This window comes from Lissotriton helveticus, chromosome 6, assembly GCF_964261635.1.
Source record: "Lissotriton helveticus chromosome 6, aLisHel1.1, whole genome shotgun sequence".
In the NCBI taxonomy this organism is placed as follows: Eukaryota; Metazoa; Chordata; class Amphibia; order Caudata; family Salamandridae; genus Lissotriton; species Lissotriton helveticus.
Window position 1 is genome coordinate 1,043,021,814 of NC_136067.1, and position 15,944 is coordinate 1,043,037,757.

Genomic DNA, 15,944 nt, shown 5'->3' on the forward strand with positions numbered 1-15,944 from the left:
TATTTGCTGTCTTACCTGTGCCATGGACACTGGCGCTGTTGCTCTGCTATGCTGCACTCTCCCCTGTGCAGCCTCTCATGTACTTGCTGTCCCACCTGTGCTATGGACACTGGCCCCGCTGCTCTGCTGTGTTGGGCTCTCCCCTGTGCCATGGACACTGGCCCTGTTGCTCTGCTGTGTTGGGCTCTCCCCTGTGCAGCCTCTCATGTACTTGTTGCCTCACATGTGCTTTGGCCACTGGCCCTGTTGCTCAGCTGTGTTGGGCTCTCCCCTGTGCCATGGACACTGGCCCTGTTGCTCTGCTGTGCTGAAGTCTCCCCTGTGCAGCCTCTCATGTACTTGCTGTCTCACCTGTGCCATGGACACTGGCCCTGTTGCTCTGCTGTGCTGTACTCTCCCCTGTGCAGCCTCTCATGTACTTGCTGTCTCACCTGTGCCATGGACACTGGCCCTGTTGCTCTGCTGTGCTGTACTCTCCCCTGTGCAGCCTCTCATGTACTTGCTGTCTCACCTGTGCCATGGACACTGGCCCTGTTGCTCTGCTGTGCTGTAATCTCCCCTGTGCAGCCTCTCATGTACTTGCTGTCTCACCTGTGCTATCGACACTGACCCTGTTGCTCTGCTGTGTTGGGCTCTCCCCTGTGCCAGACACTGGCCCTGTTGCTCTGCTGTGTTGGGCTCTCCCCTGTGCAGCCTCTCATGTACTTGCTGTCTCACCTGTGCCATGGACACTGGCCCTGTTGCTCTGCTGTGCTGTACTCTCCCCTCCGCAGCCTCTCATGTACTTGCTGTCTCACCTGTGCTATCGACACTGGCCCTGTTGCTCTGCTGTGTTGGGCTCTCCCCTGTGCAATGGACACTGGCCCTGTTGCTCTCCTGTGCTGTACTCTTCCCTGTGCAGCCTCTCATGTACTTGCTGTCTCACCTGTGCTATGGACTCTGGCCCTGTTGCTCTGTTGTGTTGGGATCTTCCCTGTGCTATGGACACTGGCCTTCCTGTTTGTATTTAACCTGTGTATAGTATGTTGCATATGATCATCATTTTGTGCCTTGCTGTTGTCTACTATTGTTCTACTGCTACATCTGTGCAATATGTGAATAAATACAGTTACTCCTGTTGTGTGTTTTGTCAGTGTCCTTGCTGATTAAAGTTCTTTTGGTGTTTGCATTTGATTGGCTGTGTCCCATGCTCTATGTATCACTTCAACATTGCAAAGCTCTTTGCCTGCATCAGATTTTTAGACAGGGGTGACAGGGTCTTCAGTCCATTCTGACCCTGATAATAGTGTAATCTGTGATGGCTATTTTACCTGCAATGCAGTTATCTTCTTAGTGAATTGCTATTGTTCTCTACACTGTTCACATGTCATGGTTGGGGGACACTGCCAGCACAGGGTGTGATGCTGTGCAAAGGTTTGGAAGCAGGCTAGGATATGTCATGATGTATGTGTGTGGATTCCTTTATGTGTGCCCAGCCGTGTATGTGTATGCTCATATTGTGTTGGCCCTTAGTCCTGGTACCATTGTCTACATGAGATGCGTGGTCTTGGGTGTAGCAGAGGTGTGCAGTGTGAAGGGTGTAAGTTTATAGTGGATGTGTGTGTGCTCCTGGATTGTGGGAGACACACATGTGTCACCCAGGAGTTGTGTGCCTGTTGTTTGTTTTGTCTTGCCCTGTGTAGAAGATTGTATGCACTTGTGTGAGCTGTTTGTTGTGCACTGTGCTGTGTGTTGGTGTGTCCATGCTGTTGTGTGTGACTCCTCCTTGTTGTGTTGGTAACTTAGAAGTGTGCAAAGTGTGTGAGTTGCACATCAGTGTTGTGTTTGTTTGATCTTCAATGTGTCTTGGGTGTGTTTGTGTAGACTGTGTGGCCCTGCTGCTCCACACTGGCATTGTGTTTGTGTTTGTAATGCATTGCAGGCACAAGGTGGCTTTTCTCCTCCTGTATGGCATGGTGTGTGTGGTGTAAAGCATCCTATGTGTGCCACTTGTGCCTGGCCATTGTAGGTCTTCCCTCCCTCTATTTGTGTGTGGTACACCCCTTACATGTCTGCTACTGACATGCAGGATATTTCACTTTGATGTCAGCTGTACCCTTGGTTTCCATGTGTGTGTCTCCCCATCACTTCATTTGTGAGCTTGTGCTTTGTGGTGCAGTTCTTGGGACAAGAGTGTTGTTCCACTCTGGACATTGCCCCAAAGATTTATGTGTGCTGTGCTTATGCTATTAGTCATTTTGTAGTGGTCATGTGCACTTCAGCTGTGTGTGCTGCCCAGTGCTCTGGTGGAGATGGTTTGGCTCTTGTATCCCCGAGTGGTGCATGTGTAGCTGTTGTGTTGAATGTCTGTGTGTTGGCTGTGGTATTGCTTCACTTCCTGGGTGTGTTGTTGTATTTGTGCTGTGCTGATTTGTTGTGTGTGTGGTGAGGTTGTGTCAATCGTGTCTGTGTGTGGCTGTTGTGCTTGTTATGCACAAACTGCTTGTTGTGCATGCAGTGCTGTGTGTATGTGGCCTTGGCATTGCCTGATGTGCATCCCCTGATGTCCTGTGGTGTTTGTTGATTAGGGTTTCATGTGCATCTGAGATTGGTTTGATGTGGCAGTGTGGGTTTGTCCTGGTGCACTTCTTGTGTGATTTGTGTTATGGTGTGTGTGTTTTGTTCCTGAGTGATGATGTTGTGAACTCCTGTTGTGTCTGTGCTCCCATTGCCTTTCCCCAGTTTGGCTGACAGGGTATGTCTGTTTCTGTTGGGGTTCAGTATGTGTTCCTGTAGTGTTTGTGTGTTGTTCTTGTGCAGGCATCTGTTGAGGCATCCTGTGTGTGTGTTTTGTTTGTGGCTACACCCAGGGTGTGTGTTTGTTTGTGTGTGTATGTGCTGGCAAGGATTGTGAACCTTCAGTGTGTGTGGCACTGGTGTTGTGTGTTCCTTGTCAGCCACTCCTGCAGTGACTGTCTCCCTGGTTGTGTGTTGTGTGGTGCAGGGTGTGTATTGTGCTTGTTTGTTGCAGTGCTTGTTGCTTGTTGGTGTGCATGGGGGTGCACAGGATGGGCACCTGGCCTGTGACTTGATGGGGTGTGTTGCTGTGTGATTGGGGGTGGTGTGTCCCTGTGGTGTTTGTGCCCTGCCCATGCCTTGGAGTGGCCCTGCCTTCTGCATAGTGCGTATGTGCTGACCGCGGCGGTGACGTGACCTGGACCAGTTGCTGCTGGTTGGCGGTCGATGTGTGTCCCGGTTGCAGAAGGGGCCCTTTTTGTCAGGTGGGTCATGTGTGGGTGCCCTTGTGGATGTGTTGCGACCCCCAGCAGGGTGTCTGTGTGGTGATTGGACCCTGTGTCAGCCTGTGTGTTGTATTTGTGTAGTTGCGTAGCTGCGGTGGCGTCCGCGGCGGCCCATCAAGACGGTAGTGTTGTAGGAGGTACATCACCGGATGCATATGGAGGGCTGGGTCCATGGCGTTCATGACTGGGTCTCGACTATCTTGCTCCTACAACACTACCTTCAGATGGGCCGCACTATGCAGAAGGCAGGGCCACTCCAAGGCATGGGCAGGGCACAAAGACCACAGGGACACACCACCCCCAATCACACAGCAACACACCCAGGGCCAGCAACACAACAGGGCCAGCAACACACCCAGGTTGTAAACAATGGTCAGGACTAGCACACATGTACGAGGCACAGGCGTATGAGGGGGATGTCAACTCACTCCTGGCTGTCATGCGGACTTGGACCTGGCTGTGTGTCGGGGACAGCAGGCCCACTTGACTGGGGAGACAGAGCCCCAGGTGATGTAGGGCTAACAGTGGCTTGGCAAGCTGAAGGGCTGTGTGGACCAGGTGGCATAGTGGCACGTGGAGGTGGAGTCATGCAGACCTCTGACACAGTGTGGGTTTGAGAGGTTTGAGGGGTGCCCTTCCACTTTTTGGGAATATGAAATGGCTTCCCTGGGGTTGATGGGAAGTGGTGATGACACAACAGGCACACACACCAACTGTCCCACATCAGGTGCAGACACTGGCACTACCTATGGTGATGTGCTGGATCCTGCGGAACGCTTGGTCTGGCTACGCCTCTGGACCACCTTCCCCTCTTTGCCAGGTGTACCCCCTACAGTGCCCTCCTTTGCCTTTTTGCCAGGTGTACCCCCTACAGTGCCTTCCTTTGCCTTTTTCTCAGGGGTGGTCTCTACAGTGCCCTCCTTTGCCTTTTTGCCAGGTGTACCCCCTACAGTGCCCTCCTTTGCCTTTTTGCAAGAGGTGGTCTCTACAGTGCCCTCCTTTGCCTTTTTGCCACCAGGGGTGTTCTCTACAGTGCCCTCCTTTGACTTTTTGCCAGGGGGGGTCTCTACAGTGCCCTCCTTTGCCTTTTTTCCAGACGGGGGGTCTCTACAGTGCCCTCATCCACCTGCTTCAATGGTCTTGGAATTGGGGTTGATGTGGTGGGTGGATGTGTCCCTGTGCTCTTCCTAGGTGTACCCCTGATATGTAACACCTCCTCAGTGGGCACAGACACTGCATGGGTAGGTCTGTGTGAAGTTTTAGTGACAGGAGAGTCTTTTGCTGGTGATGCCTCTGCGGCATGTGAGCCTGATGTCTGCCTCATTGCTCTTCTGGCCATGTTCTTCCCTGACAGGCTCTTTCCTGTGCATTCTGGGGTGGCCCTGCTCTTCTGTGAGGATGGTGTCTGTGGGCGGGAGTGCTTGGGTTGTGTCTATTGTGTGCTCCTTGTGCTGTATCGTTTCGGTGACGTAGGTGAACTGTGGTCACTGTCATCTGATGTGGCCACTGACTGGGGGGTGGATAAATGCACCTGAGCTGGAATGGGAGCATGTGCCTGTTGAAGGGCAGACGTCACTGTGGATGACAACGCCTGGACTGTACGGTGTAGCCCACGTACGTCAGAGTGTATGCCCTCCATGTATGCAACCACCTGGCCTAATTTCTTGTCAGGGTCACTGAAGGCATTGAGCAGGGCAGTCTGGCCCACACAAAGCTGGCGCAGGAGCTCTACACACTCTGCACTAAGGGCAGCAGGGGGGACAGGTGCAGGGGCAGCGGTGCCAGGTGTGAATGTGACTCGTCCCCTCTTAGTGACACGGATACGGGCAGCACCAGAGGAAGTGGATGGGAGGCTGGGTACTGGCCGCTGGGTGGTAGATGATGATGCAGACTCCCCATCCCCTGTGCCTGCCAACATGGATGCATCCCCGTTGGCATCAGATGATGTGGTACTCTGTGTCTCAGCCACGGATTCCTCCTGCATACTTCTGTCCCCCTTATATGCGCTGGTGGGCTCTGTGTCACTGGCCTCCATTGCAGCTCTTGTGCTACTCTCGCCACCACTGGTTTCTGGCTCATGTTCCTCCGTGGTCTCCTGCGAATCTGCATGAGAGAGAGATACAGGGTTGTGTAAATTTCATCATCTGGCCACACACATTCAAATCAATGCAGTACAGGAGAGGTCCAAATCTACATGGTAACCACCTCACCCTGCAATCATTGTGTAGCAACACACAACATAGACCACAACAGTGGCAGTAACGCTGAATATCTGCCTTGAGTGAGCCATGTTGATGCCACACAGCACTACACCCGTAGATGGAGTGCACCACACACACACAACTGGTCCTTCCCTCACCTAGGGACATGATGTGGGTTCAACACTTATTACCACTGACAGACCTTCAGGGAACAGGAGGGGACAACACACACACCTATTATGACATTACAGTCCACAATGCCAAGTAGGCCATAGCAAGCACCATGTGGCAATCTGGGGCACATTGTTGTCAGATGTGTGGGCCTCAACGATCATGGTGAATGCAAAGTAGGCATACATGAAGTCACACTCTGAAAGTGGACACTGCTGTTCACCCCATAATAGATTCCCCACACTATCACAATGCTGAATGACCATGTGGAGCCTAACACATCTGCAATGCGAACGTACAGCAGGGAGGATCAGCTTAGTAAGGCCAGGGTGGCCCAATGCCTGATACAAGCACACATCACAGCAGACACTCATATTACACAGCACAGCACAGCAACACACGCACATCACATGGGTCACCGCTGCCGTAGGCCCTGTACACATGCATCCACTCCCAGCAAAAGTCACCCTTCCCAGATACTCACCACCCCTGCTTTGCTGGCGATGCTCCTTCAGACGTGCATCCAGGTCTGGATGAGTCACTGCCAAGATGCGGCCCATCAGTTGAGTCATGCTGCGCCGTGACATACGCCCTGTACGTGGTAGCATCCCCAAGGTCATCTCTGCCACTTGCTTTACCAGCCGGCTGATGTCGTCCCACCTCTTGTGACAGTGGGTGCGCCGTCTGTTGGATACCCCCAGGGCTCGCACCTTTGCTGCAATGGCCCTCCACACGGCCTTACGCTGGTGCACCTTGAGCTGCAGGAATGAGAGAAAAGAAGGGTAAATGACCAGTTAACCAGTGTCAGGTACCAACATCTATCAGTGCAGTAGCAAGACACAGACTCAGGACCAATTGTAACCTCCCTCCCTCCAAAACTGGAGACACTTTTTTTGAGTAACCGTTGCGCTATACAAAAGAATAAATAACATAACATAACATAACATAACAAGGGCACTCTGCATGGCCCAAACAGATGTGATTGCAAGCACACATTGGGGCGTAGAGGGTCCATGATAATCTCACAAATGCAGGATGCATCAACACAAATATGCATTGGCAGAAGTGTGTAAGTGTGCAATTATACAGGGCACAGATGGGGCATAGCTACTATTCAGTGTGAAGGAACTGGAGCAAGGAGCATGTAAGTCTGGTGTTGTTTTCTCGTTTGGGTGGGTAGGCACTGGACCTACTCTCTGGGTCACACTGAGTCAAACAACAGGGGCACACTGAAATATTCACACAAGCAATTACTGTCCTGGCACCTACATGGCTTACATCAGGTGGCTCTGTATGGCTGACAATGTAACACACCCCACTCACACATACATGTACAGGCATGGAAAAGAGTGACATTGGGACACACACACTCCCTCGCCCTGGAGACAGCTTGTCTGTGGGAAACATCCTTTACAACGAAGCTTTTGCAACGCACTGCCATTACGACGCAACTTTTACAACGCAAACTATTACAACGCATAGCGCTTGGGGGCGCTCTAGGATAGGGAATAGGTTAATTTACTATCAAATAACCTTCCCTAGTGTCCACGGGGACTGGAGTTGGAATAGTAAATTAAACTATTCACTATCCAGCGCCCAAAAGCATTATGCGTTGTAATGGTATGCGTTGTAAAACTTGCGATGTAAAGGTAGGCGTTGTAAAAGTATGCGTTGTAACGTCATACATCCCTTGTCTGTCAGTGTTTGACACAACCCCACACCCTCAGGCATATACTGCAGCAGCACAACTTGCGTCTGACACCCCCTTGCCCTACAGCTACCTTCAAGGTGAGTGGTGAGGGGTCCCAGGCAGCAAGCTCTGTAGGCAGCAGCAGGAGAGGGTCCAGGCAGCAGGCTCTGTAGGCAGCAGCAGGAGAGGGTCCCAGGCAGCAGGCTCTGTAGGCGGCAGCAGGCTCTGTAGGCAGCAGCAGGAGAGCGTCCCAGGCAGCAGGCTCTGTGAGCAGTAGAAATGTTTACTCCCACAGATTTATAGCCCCCTGGGGTCGTTTGTAAGCTGCAAAGCTGCAGCAATTGGTTGTCCAGGTCTGCCTCTTTCAAAAGCATCCAATGACCGCCTCCGTGATAGCGGTGCACACCTTCCGCGATTTTCAAATCTGCATCATGCCACCGCGATCATCGCTCCCATTGGCTGTAGGCAATGCTCCATGGTGGTGATGTACCGCGGGGGCCCGGGGTGCGCTACCGCGAGGGTGCATCTTTCAAAAGCATCCAATGACCGCCTCCGCGGTGGCAGTGCAAACCTTCCGCGGTTTTCAAATCTGCATCATGCCACCGCGATCATCGCTCCCATTGGCTGTAGGCAATGCTCCATGGCGGTGATGTACCGCGGGGGCCAGGCGGTAGTTCCCGCCATTTGTGTGGCGGAGCATGCCCACAGCCATCTACACATGTCTCCATGCCAATGGCTACCACACTTGTGAAGGGGGTGGTGCTGGTGTCACACCGCCGGGGCAGGCGGTAGCTACCGCCATTTGTGTGGCGGAGCATGCCCACAGCTATCTACACATGTCTCCATGCCAATGGCTAACGCACTTGTGAAGGGGGTGGTGCTGGTGTCACACCGCCGTGGCCAGGCAGTAGCTACCACCATTTTGGTGGCGGAGCATGCCCACAGCCATCTACACATGTCTCCATGCCAATGGCTACTGCACTTGTGAAGGGTGTGGTGCTGGTGTCACACCGCCGTGGCTAGGCGGTAGCTACCGCCATTTTTGTAACATTTAATGGCTATGTCCATCGTGAACACTGCATCAGTACACAGCAGCAACATGGTGAAGGGCACATCATTGTACACACAATGCCATTCTACCATATCATCCACAGGTGGACGCACGTTCTGTGTGACGCACCTTGGTCTGTGGTCCCTGCCATGTCACTTATGCATTTGATGGTTGATGATGCTTGCCACTCTTAAGCTGGTGTCAATGATGTGTAACAAATCAATGTGTTGTGGGTCAGTGCTAACCTTGTCAAGGCTTGTCTCACTGTATGGTATCGTACCAGACTGGTGCTTTCACATCAGCTCATGCACACAACTGAAAGTTTTCCGGTTAATGTGATCATTTTGTTGTGGATGTTTGGAGATTTTACATGATGCATTGAGGTGTGACAGGTACAGCAGATGAGTATGATACAGTCATGGTCATTTCAGACACATTGGCGGATGGTACAGCACCAGGCGTGCACATGTGAAATATGTGGTTCAGTATGTGTGCATTCACATTGACCTATGTGTTGTTTGCGGCACTTGTGTATTGTTAGTGGTGAGGTATGCCCTCTGTGTGTCTCAAATGGCCACCCATGTAACCTGTTGTGGCATGCATCTCTCAGGACACTCTTTTTTTTCCATGACATTGTTGATGGTATGTGCTGTGGCCATCTCATCATGGTTGTCACTGACATTTGCACATTTACATCTCAACTAGGAGGAGGCCAAATCTCCTACGTCACCTGACAGTGCTGGAGGACATGGAGAATGTTGCAATCATTCGGAAATTCCGCCTCGACAGACGAACACTGAAGACCCTCTGTGATCTTTTGGAGCCCCACCTGCAGCCTCGCCACCACTATCCAACAGCATTCACACCCACATACAAGGTGATGGCAGCCCTCCACTTTTTTTGCAACTGGTTCCTTCCAGGAGACCATGGCCAGCTCTGGAGGGATGTCGCAGCCCATGTTCAGCCAGGTGCGTAGGGATGTTCTTGCAGCCATGATGCTATATAAGAATCGCTACATTAATTTCCCTAGGGGAGAAGAATTCGCCAGTGTGAAGGGTGACTTGTATCCCCTTGGGCACATCCCCCATGTTGTTGGTGCCATTGATTGCACCTTTGTAGGTCTGGTGCCACCACAGGCAACTGAGCAAATTTTTAGAAATCATAAACATTATCATTCTATCAATGTACAGGTGGTGTGCCTTGGGGACATGACCATTTCCCATGTGTGTGCAAGATTTCCTGGCTCTGCACATGATTTGTACATTATGAGGAACAGCATGGTGCCACGGATGATGGAAAATCTGCATCCAGAGCGTGCTTGGATTGTGGGTGAGTATGCCTACTGATATGGCGTGCTGTGTGTTATCTGCTACACTCTGGCTGTGCAACATTGCAATGGGTGTTTGTCATTCACAGGTGACTCTGCATATCCCAGTCGGCCATGGCTGTTGAGCCCGCTAAGGAATCCCAGGACCCCGGGTGACGTTCGGTACAATGAGGCCCAGGGCAGGACACGACGTGTAATCGAGCGGACTTTTGAAATGCTGAAGTCAAGATTCCGCTGCCTTGACAGGACAGGAGGTGCACTGGCATACTCGCCTGGGAAGGTCTGCAAGATCGTTGTGGCATGCTGTATGCTGCACAACCTGGCCATCCACAAGGGGATCCCCCTGCTCATGGACGATGGTGAGTAACCAAGGCCACCGCCTGCTCAAGGACCTGAGTCCAGTGATGAGGACAGTGGAGAGGAGGAAGGAGTTGACCTGCGCCAACAGCTCATTGACCGCTACTTCACTTGAAGGTGGGTGACGAGGTACGACTTGTACATTGTCTGGTGTGGTTGCTGTTGTTGTGAAGGGCTATGCGCGGCTGTAACAGACAGGCACATGTGGAGTCACCTGTGTGTGGAAATGTGGCAGTTACATTTCACATGTGAGCATATGCAGGACTATGTTTGTTGACACTTGCTGCACATTGTGTTGTCTGCCTGTACAGTTATGTTGATGTTTGGTGTAGTGTTATGTCTGTTATAGCACACTGACCCCAGTGACTGTTGTTCAGTTGTGTCTTCCTAGGTGCATCGGAGTCATCATGGCCTACATAATGTACATCTTTTATATACATCATGGACATTTTGGACACTGTCAAAATAGCACTAAAGACAAGACTGCACAAATTGTAGTGTGTAAGGTGTTTTATTTACAAAGTTGACATGTGAGGGGTGCGGGAATTTTCACATGTAGGTGGTGATGGAGTAGTGAGTTGACAGTCATAGTAAATGAGATGCAAGAGTAGAGACCACATGGATGTGGTGACCCAGTCCAACAGACATGTGCCATTCACAAGGCAGTGCGGGGAAGGACAGTCCAAGGAGTCAATGCAGTGGGGAAGAGGGTTGCCATCAGGGCTGGTTCCGTGACTGGCGTGTGGCTGGTGCTTTGCCTCCAGTGACTCCCAGGCTCTTCTTTGGACGCCCCCTTGATCTCTTGGGGGGGGCTGCTGCATGGCCAGCGGCGTCTGAGAACTCACCCCTCTCTGTGGCCGCAGGGGAGGATGGTGCACTGTCATCCTGTAGCACAACAGAGGGGGGAGGAGGTGTTCTTTGAGACACTGGCCTGTCCCTCAGTAATGCCACTTGCTGGCCCATGAGGTCCACCATCTGTCCAAGGCAGTTGTCGATGGACCTCATCAGCAGGATGAGCTCCTGTAATAGTTCATCAGACTGGCCACTTTGTCCCTGGACCTGTTGTTATGCCTCCACAACTCTGGTGAAGTGATCCAGGTATGGTGTCCACTCCTCCCGAGGTCTGGTGGTGACCCTGGCCCTCCCACCTGCCCTGCTTCCACGGGCCTGTTGCCTAGCCACTGTGGGTCCATGAACACTCTCCCTGCCCTCCACAGTTTTTGGTGTGGCCTGGTCATTCCCTGGGACAGGGAGGGGGCTGCAGGTGGTAGTGGTGGTACTGGTGGTGGTGGTGGTGGTGGTGGCAGCGGTGGAGGCAGAGACCGGGCCTGCAGGGGTCTGCTGTGCTGTTGTTGCAGCAGACGTGGTGGTGGGGAGGATGGGGTCTTGAGACCTGTTGGTCTGTGGCACACCAGATGGGCCGGCCTGGAGCTCATCATCCAAACTGTCCTGGGAGTCAACATCCGAGAGTCCATGTACCGGGAGTGGAGACTGGCTCTGCTGTTCGTTGTTGTGGACCTCATCAGTGAGTTCTTCATCACCTGTGGATTAGATGGGTAATGGTCAGTGTTGGGCACTATGCAAGTATTGTGTCATCTGTGTGTCATCGACTGTCTGTACACTACACAATTGTGAAGTCTCCACTAGTATTATTCATTGCAACACTGTGTGTAATTTCATGGTGCAGAGGAACATCATTTACTCATACATGTCAGGTGTCAATGCATTGCATAAAAATTGTTGCTGTGTGTAGGGATGCCGGTCTCACACACACACACATCAAGAAGAGTAAAGATGGCTACCTACCTATTAGGTGAGTGAGAATAGTGCAATGGCTGACACATACTCCTGGGTGGTGTTGGGGGATGGATCCATCTTGGTAGGCTGTGGTACAGGGGGTATGGTGGGAGTTGTTGTACAGGCCTCCCACTCCCAAACAGGCCTCCCAAGCAAGATGGACAGACATCACAAGCAAGATAGCTACCTACCTGTTAGGTGAGGGAGAACAGTGCAATGGCTGACACATGCTCCTGGGTGGGAGGGAGTGTTCCATGCTGATGGGGTGTGGGCCAGGGGGCATGGTGGTAGTGGTAGTACAGGCCTCCCTCCCACAGACAGACATCACAAGCAAGATGGCTACCTACCTGTTAGGTGAAGGGGACCAGTGCAATGGCTGACATTGGCTTCTGGGTGGTGTTCTGGGAGGGATCCATCTTGGTAGGCTGTGGTACAGGGGGTATGGTGGCAGTTGTTGTACAGGCATCACACTGCCAAACAGGCCTCCCAAACAAGATGGACAGACATCACAAGCAAGATTGCTACCTACCTGTTAGGTGAGGTAGAACAGTGCAATGGCTGACACATGCTCTTAGGTGGGAGGGAGTGCTCCATGCTGCTGGGGTGTGGGCCAGGGGGAATGCTGGGAGTGGTAGTACAGGCCTCCCTCCCACAGACAGACATCACAAGTAAGATGGCTACCTACCTGTTAGGTGAGGGGGAACAGTGCAATGGCTGACACTTGCTTCTGGGTGGTGTTCTGGGAGGGATCCATCTTGGTAGGCTGTGGTACAGGGGGTATGGTGGGAGTTGTTGTACAGGCCTCCCACCCCCAAACAGGCCTCCCACCCCCAAACAGGCCTCCCAAGCAAGATGGACAGACATCACAAGCAAGATGGCTACCTACCTGTTAGGTGAGGTGGAACAGTGCAATGGGTTACACATGCTCCTGGGTGGGAGGGAGTGCTCCATGCTGCTGGGGTGTGGGCCAGGGGCATTTTGGGAGTGGTTGTACAGGCCTCTCTCCCACAGACAGGCATCACAAGCAAGATGGCTACCTACCTGTTAGGTGAGGGGGAACAGTGCAATGGCTGACACTTGCTTCTGGGTGGTGTTGGGGGAGGGATCCATCTTGGTAGGCTGTGGTAGTGGGGTATGGTGGGAGTTGTTGTACAGGCCTCCCACCCCCAAACAGGCCTCCCACCCCCAAACAGGCCTCCCAAGCAAGATGGACAGACATCACAAGCAAGATGGCTACCTACCTGTTAGGTGAGGTGGAACAGTGCAATGGGTTACACATGCTCCTGGGTGGGAGGGAGTGCTCCATGATGCTGGGGTGTGGGCCAGGGGGCATGGTGGGAGTGGTAGTACAGGCCTCCCTCCCACAGACAGACATCACAAGCAAGATGGCTACCTACCTGTTAGGTGAGGGGGAACAGTGCAATGGCTGACACTTGCTTCTGGGTGGGAGGGAGAGCTCCATGCTGCAGGGCTGTGGACCAGGGGGCATGGTGGGAGTAGTAGTGCTGGCCTCCCTCCCTCAAAGACCCTCCCAGTGAAGATGGCTACCTACCGGTAAGTTTGTTTGGTGAACAGTGCAATGGCTGACACTTGGTTCTGGGTGGAGGAGGCCTCTATCCTGCTCAGCTGTAGGACTGGAGGCATGGTGGGAGTGGTAGTGCAGGCCTCCCTCCCTCAAAGACCCTCCCAGTGAAGATGGCTACCTACCTGTAAGTTTGTTTGGTGAACAGTGCAATGACTTCCAGCTGCTCCTGGGTGGGAGGGAGTGCTCTATCCTGCTCAGGTGCGGGACAGGAAGCATGGTGGGAGTTGTGCAACAAACTTCCCTCCGCCAAACAGACCTCCCAGTGAAGATGGCTACCTACCTGTTAGGTGAGGGGGAACAGTGCAACGGCTGACACATGCTCCTGGGTGGGAGGGAGGGCTCCATGCTGCTGGGGTGTGGGCCATGGGGCATGGTGGGAGTGGTAGTACAGGCCTCCCTCCCACAGACAGACATCACAAGCTAGATGGCTACCTACCTTTTAGGTGAGGGTGGACAGTGTAATGGTGTTTGGGTTGTACAAGGAAGTACTTCTCAGTGTGTTGGTTGGCATTTGTTTGTACTTACCAGCCTCCACTCCCTCAGATACTCCTGTGAGACTCTCAGGATGCAGTATGGCAAGCACCTTCTCCTCCCATGGTGTGAATGTTTTCTGTGGAATGTGAGGGCCACCGCCAGTCCTCTCAGCCAGCTCCCGGTTCTTGCTCCTCCTCTCTTTGACAACCCTTTTGAGATCATGCCACCGCTTCATGATCTCCTTCTTGGATTGCGGGGTGGTCCCTACTGCATTGACCCTTTGTACTATCCTTTCCCACATTTGTGTCCTTGTAGCTAATGGTGTCTGTTGGACCAGGCTTCCAAACAGTTGTGGCTCTACTCTGACTATCTCATTGACCATGACTGTGTGGTGGTTGAAGTGTTTGTGGGTACAGGTGTGGGGGTGGTGGGTGTGGTGTTGGTGTGTGAGGTGAGTTGTGTGCTGGGGGATTGTTGGTGCTGGTGTGATGGTGGTAGTGATGGTGGTGGTGGTTGTGTGTGTGTGCTGTGCTCTTTTGACTCTCCTGTCAGATGTGGTGTATGGCCTTCTCTTCTGGAGTGTTGCAAAGGATTGTGGTCAGTGAAGGGGCTGGTTTTATACTCAGCTATGTGGGTGTGTCTAAGTGGGATTTGTCTGTCATGTGTGTTGTGGGAGTTGTCCTGTGCTTTTATTTTTGATTTGGCATATTTTATTTCATTTGTATGTGTTTTATGTATTTGGGGGGCATGGCTACTTTGATTTGTGCAATATTGGGCATCACTGCGGTGTTTTGGCATCTTCCACCATGTTTTTCATGCACCATCCGCTGCGGTGGCTATGCTACAGCTCTTCCGCTATCTCTCCCATTCACTCCTATGTGCGACCGCGGCGGTCGGAATCAGCGGTTCCGACCGCGGGGCCCTCTGGGAAATCCTAATTTCCCATGGGGTGTCTCTTTACTTGCGGCGGGCTGTTGATTTTCCGCTGCTTTTCCGACCGCCGCGGACGTTTTTTTGCCGTCACAGCCCGCGTCGGGCGGTTTTGTTTTGCCCGCTACCGCCGCGATCGGTCTTTTGTGGCGGTTGATCCTAATCTGGCTGCCGGTTTTTCCACGGTCCCGGCGGTGGGTTGATTCCCGTCTCCATGGCGGTCAGGGTGATTTTCCGCCCGCTATCCTAATGGGGGCCTTAGCTGTTAATTTAAATTAATGAATCAATTGGAAACTAATTATGGAAATTGTGCAAATAATTTTAGGTGCAGGGTGTGGGGTTTATGGTGTATAGGGTGTGAAGTAATTTATGTTTAAATAATTGATTGTACATTAATTACTGAAATTGTGTATTTCATTTTATGTGAGGGTTGTAGAGTTTATAGGGGTGAAGGGTGGGAAATATTTTTTGTTTAAGTAATTATTGATTAGATGCTAATCATCATTAATTAATTAGTTGAAAACTAACTATGCAATGTGTGTAATTAATTTTAGGTGTGATTTGTGGGGTTTATGGGGGTAAATGGTGGGAAGTAATGTATTGGTAATTAATTATTAATTAGTTGATCATTAATATTAATTAATTAAATGATATTTAATTAGAGTAATTAAATTTTGTTGGTGTGTGAGTTTTAATTTTATAGGCGTAAAGAGTAGGGAGTAAATACATTTTACTCACTTTATAATTAGTTGTTAAATACTTTTAGTTTTTTAATTGCTTTTTTTAAATTGTGCAATTGATTTTTTTACAGTTTAATTTTTTCTATGCGTTGTGGGAATTATAGTGGTAAAGTGTGGGAAGTTAATACATTTTTATGGTTTTTAATTTGTTTTTTAATGAATAATATTTCTGTAATTGGTAATTAACTATGGTAATATGGAAGTATGTTGTTTACATTTAGATGTGGGTCGTGAATTGTGTGGTGTTATAGGGTAGTAAATAACAAAAGTACATTTATGTAATAATTAATGTTTTAGTTTTTAAATAATTTCGAATTAAAAATATTTATTCGTTTGAAAA